Source organism: Chrysochloris asiatica, unplaced genomic scaffold (genome assembly GCF_000296735.1).
Source record: "Chrysochloris asiatica unplaced genomic scaffold, ChrAsi1.0 scaffold00208, whole genome shotgun sequence".
Classification (NCBI taxonomy): domain Eukaryota; kingdom Metazoa; phylum Chordata; class Mammalia; order Afrosoricida; family Chrysochloridae; genus Chrysochloris; species Chrysochloris asiatica.
In genome coordinates, this window is record NW_006408726.1 from 118,631 (window position 1) to 124,765 (window position 6,135).

Below are 6,135 nucleotides of genomic sequence, written 5' to 3' on the forward strand. Positions count from 1 at the left end.
CTTAAATTATTACACAGTTTCAATCACAACATTCCTTTTACCCTGTGATTATACAACCTTAACAAAAGTATTTCTGTGATGTCCAAACTGACCTTTCCATATCGTGTTCATTTTTCAACCATTGAACATTTTCCTTTTGACATCATCTCCTCTCCTACGTAAGTGATAAAGTGCTTCTTCTTATTCCCACTAAAAGATCAAGTTAAACCTTACACAAATCACTTCCACTTATAAGACCCCTGATTACATCTTCTTAGTAATATGTTGCTGTTGTTGTCAGGTGCCATCGAGTCAGAACCGACTCATAGTGACCCCATGCACAGCAGAATGAAACAATGTCCGATCCTGGGCCAACCTCACAATCTCTGCCACACTTGAGTCCATCAATGATGCCACCTGGCCAATCCATCATGTTCAGCTTCACTTTAGTTTGTTATCTGTGTTTGTGAGCTCATAAATGCAGTTACTTTGTACTTAGGTTTTTTTTCTGTGAATGGGAGTGGCACATACAATTCCCTTTGAATTCAATCCCCTGAAGCTGAAACAATTGTTGCTAGACCAGTTTTTTTTTTTTTTTCCTAATGTTTACAAGTCTCATAGTAAAAGCTGTGAATATGGCAATATTATATATTTTTACATGTGAATTCAGAGTTATCCTAGAGAGGGGATAGAGGCCAGCTTCTGAGATACATCTGCTTTGCATGATGTTTCTCCTTCTGCCAGGACTATGTCAAACAGCAGAAGCCAAGCCGCTTCCTGCAAAAATTCATTTGAATTCAAAAGTGACACCACTAATGCAAAAATGGTTGAAATCGTACATTCACAGAGATTCCAGAGGTTCCAGAAGATTCTGAAGAGGATGTGGAATGGTAGATATCATAGCTTATGTCAGATGTTTCTTGGCTGAAAGAAGAGAATGCCAGAAAGATGTTTAGTGGTGCCTTATTGACTACTCAAAGGCTTTTGATTGTGTGGATCATGACAAGCTATGAACAACATTGTTAATTATGAGCATGACTGAACATTTAATTGTGCTCATGGGGAACCTGTACATAGACCAAGAGGCAGTTGTTTGAACAGAACAAGGGAACAATGAAGGTTTAAAATTAGGAAAGATGTGTGCCAGGGTTGTATTTTTTCATCATATTTATTCATTCTATTTACTGAGCTAATAATCTGAGAACATGGTTTATATGAAGAATAATGTGGCATCAGGATTGGAGGAAGACATTTACAATCTGTGATATGTAGATGATGCAAGCAGGCTTGCTGAAAATGAAAAGAACTTCAATACTTACTAATGAAGATCGAAGACCACAGCCTTAAGTATGGGTTGCACCTCAATACAAAGAAAACCAAAATCCTCACTACTGGACCAATAAACAACATCCATTTAAATGGGGAAAAGATTGAAGTTTTTCAAAGACTTCAATTTGCTCAGATCAGCCATCAGCACTCATTAAAGCAGGAGTCAAGAAATCAAATGACGTATTACATTGTACAAATGTGCTACACAGGACCACTTTAAAGTGCTGTAAAGCAAAGATATTGGTTTTATGACTAAGGTGTGCCTGACCCAAGCCATGGTATTTTCAATAACCTCATATGCATGAGAAAGTTGGAAAATGAATAGGGGAGATCATAGAAATATTGATGCATTTGAGTTATGGTGCTGGTGGAGAATACTGAAAGTACCATAGACTACCAAAAGGAGTAACAGATCTGTGTTGGAAGAAGCACAGCCAGGGTAGGGTGCTCCTTGGAAACTAGGATGGCCAGAATTCATCTCTCATACTTCACAATTATTGTCAGGAGAAACCAGTCACTTGAGAAGGATGTCATTTTTGGTAAGGTGGAGGATCAGGGAAAAAGAGGAAGACCCCCAGCGAGATGGATTGGCACAGTGGCTGCAACAATGGGTTCAAATGTAGCAAAGATTGTGAGATTGGCCCAGGACCAGACAATGTTTCATTCTGTTGTATACAGGGTCACTATGATTCGATACTAACTCGATGACACCTATTACCATGTCCTCTTCTAAACCCAGTTTGAATTTCTGGCAATACCCTTTTAATATATTGTTATAAAAGTTTTTTTCTCAATTATATAAAGCAAAATGTTACCTGCTTATGCTATTAAAGTTATTGTTGAATGAGTTCTACATTCCATTGTGTCACCTCTAATTGGAATGTAAAAATAAATATTTTTTCCAATCACTTGACCTGGCAACTGTCTTCCAGATGTACTAGCATAGATAAGTGAGGGCTTCTACTGCTGCTTCAGTTTGTTGGAAGATTTCAATTTATACTTTGCCAATACCTGGAGCCTTCTCTTTGCCAATATCTTCAGTGTTGCTTGGACTTCTTCAATACTTTTTTTTGAGTATATGATTATAGCTACTTCTTGAATGCCTGAACCTCAACCATTTATTTTTGGTATAGTGACTCTGTGCATTCCTTACATCATCTTTGGATGAATTCTATATTATTGAATATTTCTTCTATTCTTGTAGTTGTTATTGTTAAGTTATGTTGAGTCAGTTCAGACTCACAGCAACCCTGTATAGGGTTTATGGGGTTCAGGCAATGTGTTTTAAGCTCCAAACTTTTGGTTAGCTCTCCACTCCTTATCCTACAGCACCATACCAGGACTGCATTTTGCCCATAGAATACATCAATGTTGCAAGCCAAGGCTTGAATTTTTAGTTCATTTCTTTCCGTTTGTGAAATGCTGAGCATTCTTCCCTTTCAGTTTTCAAAGTCAAGATCTTCACAAACTTCAATATAATACTTGGGTTTGTCTCTTTGAGCTGTCCTTTGAAATTTTAGGCTCAACTATTTCATTATATTATTTCTTCCATTTTCTTTTGCTTCTATACACATAAAAGTAAGCTTCAGAGTCTCTTCTGCCATCTAACTTGATCTTTTCTTTTTTTTCCTGTCTTTTAAATGGCCTTTTGCTTTCTTACTGTATGATGTCATTCCACAATTCTTTTGCTCTTTGGTCTTTAGTGCTTAATGCATCAAATTTGTTTTTAACATGATTTTTCAATTCGGGTGAAATACATTCAAGGTCATACTTTGACTCTTATAAACTTGTTTTCTTTTTTCTCAACATTAACTTGTACTTAAAATTGATGGACTGTTCCATAGTATGTCCCTGGCCTTGTTTTGGCTAATGATACTGAACTTTGCAACTGTGATTTCCCACAGATGTAGTCCATTTGATCCTATGTCTTCCACCTGGCGAGGTCCAGGTGTATCGTTGTCTTTTATGTTGTTGTTTTTTTTCTTCAAAAAAACAAAAACTATTTTCATTGTATAATCCATTAGTCTTACAGAATTCTATCATGTGATCTCTGGCTTTATTTCTATTAGCAGTGTCATATTTCCAGTTATAGATCCTTCCTCTTTGTTTCCAATATTTGCATTCCAATCACTGATACTCAATATTAAATTCAGATAATAAATGAACAAGGACATGTTAGCCATTCTGGTGTAATTGTTTTCTCTCATGGAATCCAGTGCAACTTTCTCAATAATTCTGTCTTTACACTGTTTCTTCACTAGTTGCAAATATACATTCCTAAGTACAGTAACATCTTTTCTGACTCTTAATGACCCTGTAGATAGGGTTTCTTAGGAGCAGCTGGTGGATGTGAATGGCTGACCTTGTGGTTTGCAGTCTAGTCTGATCCTACAGTGTCACACTAGTAACATACATGGGGGTTCCAAAAAGTTCATGAGAAATAATAATAATAATTGAAATTTAATGGGATATTTCCATGAATTTTGTGAAGTCCTCTCATATTCATAGCCAGTAATTAGTAAATCATTGATAAAAATAATTTATGGAACATTGATTAAGTGATTGGTGTTTGGGGAAATGACGGTCCATTAGAGAATAACTATACCAAACCTATTGCTGTAGAAATGAATCTGACTCATAGTCACCCTCCAGGACAGAGTAAAATTGCCTCGTAGGTTTTCAAAATAATATATTTTTTTTATGGAAATAGATTCACCTACTTCTGTAAAGTAGCTGATTGCTTCAAACTGCTCACCTTTTAGTTAGCAGTAGTGCCTAATCATTGCTCCATCTTATTACTTCCTCAGAGAATAAGGTGAACAAAATTTCTACATACACATACAGAAAATATGTATTATGGGAAGACCACAGTTGATGGGAAATGATGCTGATTTCTAAATAATTAGAAGTCAGCTATATGAAATCTGTGATAAGTGTACACAATGAAGAGAAAGAACTACAAATGCCCTAAGATAAGAACTAGCTTAGACCATTTAAGAGATAGAAAATATATCTAATCAGTTGGAATGGAAAAAACAAGGTAGAGGTAGTTCTTCAATGGCATGTCCATTAACCTAAACATGTATATTTTGAAATCACCCAGTAGTGCCACATTAAAAAAAAAAGAAAAAGAAAAAAGAAAGAAAAGAATTACTGAGCTGCTTTCACAAAGACTACATCAAAGAAAACCCATAAAGCAGTTCCATTCTGTGACACATGAAGTTGACATGAAACAGAATTGATTCAAAGGCAAAGTATTTGGTGATACTGTTGTTGCTTGGTAGGAGTGCACTTTGAGAGACAGACAAATACAGGATCATGCACAGCTTTCCTGTTCCTGGTAAAGATTTCAGGTTCTTCTCCAATTAGAACCCTTTCAATAGTTTTTCATAGGTGAAAAACTTGGTTAGATTCATAATGCCATGAAATCGCTGTTGCTGCTGAGGTAGAGAATAGCTTAGAGAATATAGAAAACAATGGTCGTCTTATTGCTATGCTTTAGATGAGAATTTTCTGAGGTTTTCCCAAAAAGTTCTATACTAAATTTGACAAATAAATGCCTTCAAATTTTTTCTACCAAATTACATTGTAATCATTTATATTTATTACTGCACTTAGTAGGTATTATTGTTTCCTTAGTAAATAAAGCAATGTCTTCAACAAGCACACAACTTTGTACTTAGAAACATGTTAATGTTTTCTTAGTAAATCAAGTAATGGCTGGAAAAGAAAGTGAAAATTAGCATAGCACCTGCCCTGTCTTCATATCAAAATATTCAACAGACAGAAGAAAAAAAGCCACACAGTAACTATTAACTACTTCTATTTTTATCATTGTGAAAAATATATGCACATCAAACATAAATGTGCTTGTCAGCAAATCTATCACATTTTCAACTTTTTCACAGAGCAGCTGATGTTTAAAGCAGTTGGTCGTGTGCCACAAAAACTCTTAAATGACTGACTTTTGGCAAAGGCTGGGAAAATAATCATATGAAGCCTGCTGTCTTCCAAAGTTCAAGTCTGCCTCATGCCAGCTTGGAAAAAAAATTCAATATATAGGAGAGATATGATCTTTTCTAGGAAGTCTAAATTTAGGTTGAAAATATCCTAGAGTGAAGATATAGAAATGCACATTCTTACTCATTATATTTTCCACAAAAGGCTGCCTCCTTTTGTGTTCCTTACTGCATGGTGGATCAGAGAAAAGTTAAGGATCAAAGTCCTGAATGTGATTTATTATTCATGTAACCTTGACATAATTGGCCTCTCTCCGCTTCAAGTTCCCAAAATATGAATTTTAAAAATTATTAACAAACATAATAATAGCTTTTAGGAATTGTAATAAAAACACATATTGTAAATTCTACTCTGTATATTTATGGTCCAACAGTCATTTATCGGTTTATTGTGTATTGTGTAGATGTGTGTATATATATTGTTTGGATGCTGGTCACTATGACATTTAAATTTTAAATTCGAGCAGGTTCTCCCATGGTGGACAGTATTCAGCTTGTTTTCCAAACTAAGACAAACTAGGAATTTCAGAGAGTTTTACAACTACTGAATATCTACCCACTAAAAACCTTATGAATAGATGTTGGGGACCAGCCCCAACAAATTATTAGGAGGCTCTTGAAGGAGGATGTGGAGTTGGCTGAATGAAAAAAAAAAAAAAAATACAGAGTCAATGGGTCATTTTGAGTCTCAGGCAGATGATGGTGATGATGACTCTCTCTCTGACTGCCTTTTTATTTCAAAATTGTTGCTTCTTATAGCCCATTTAGAATATACTATGATCTCATGATGTCAGCTTGAGGACTAGGG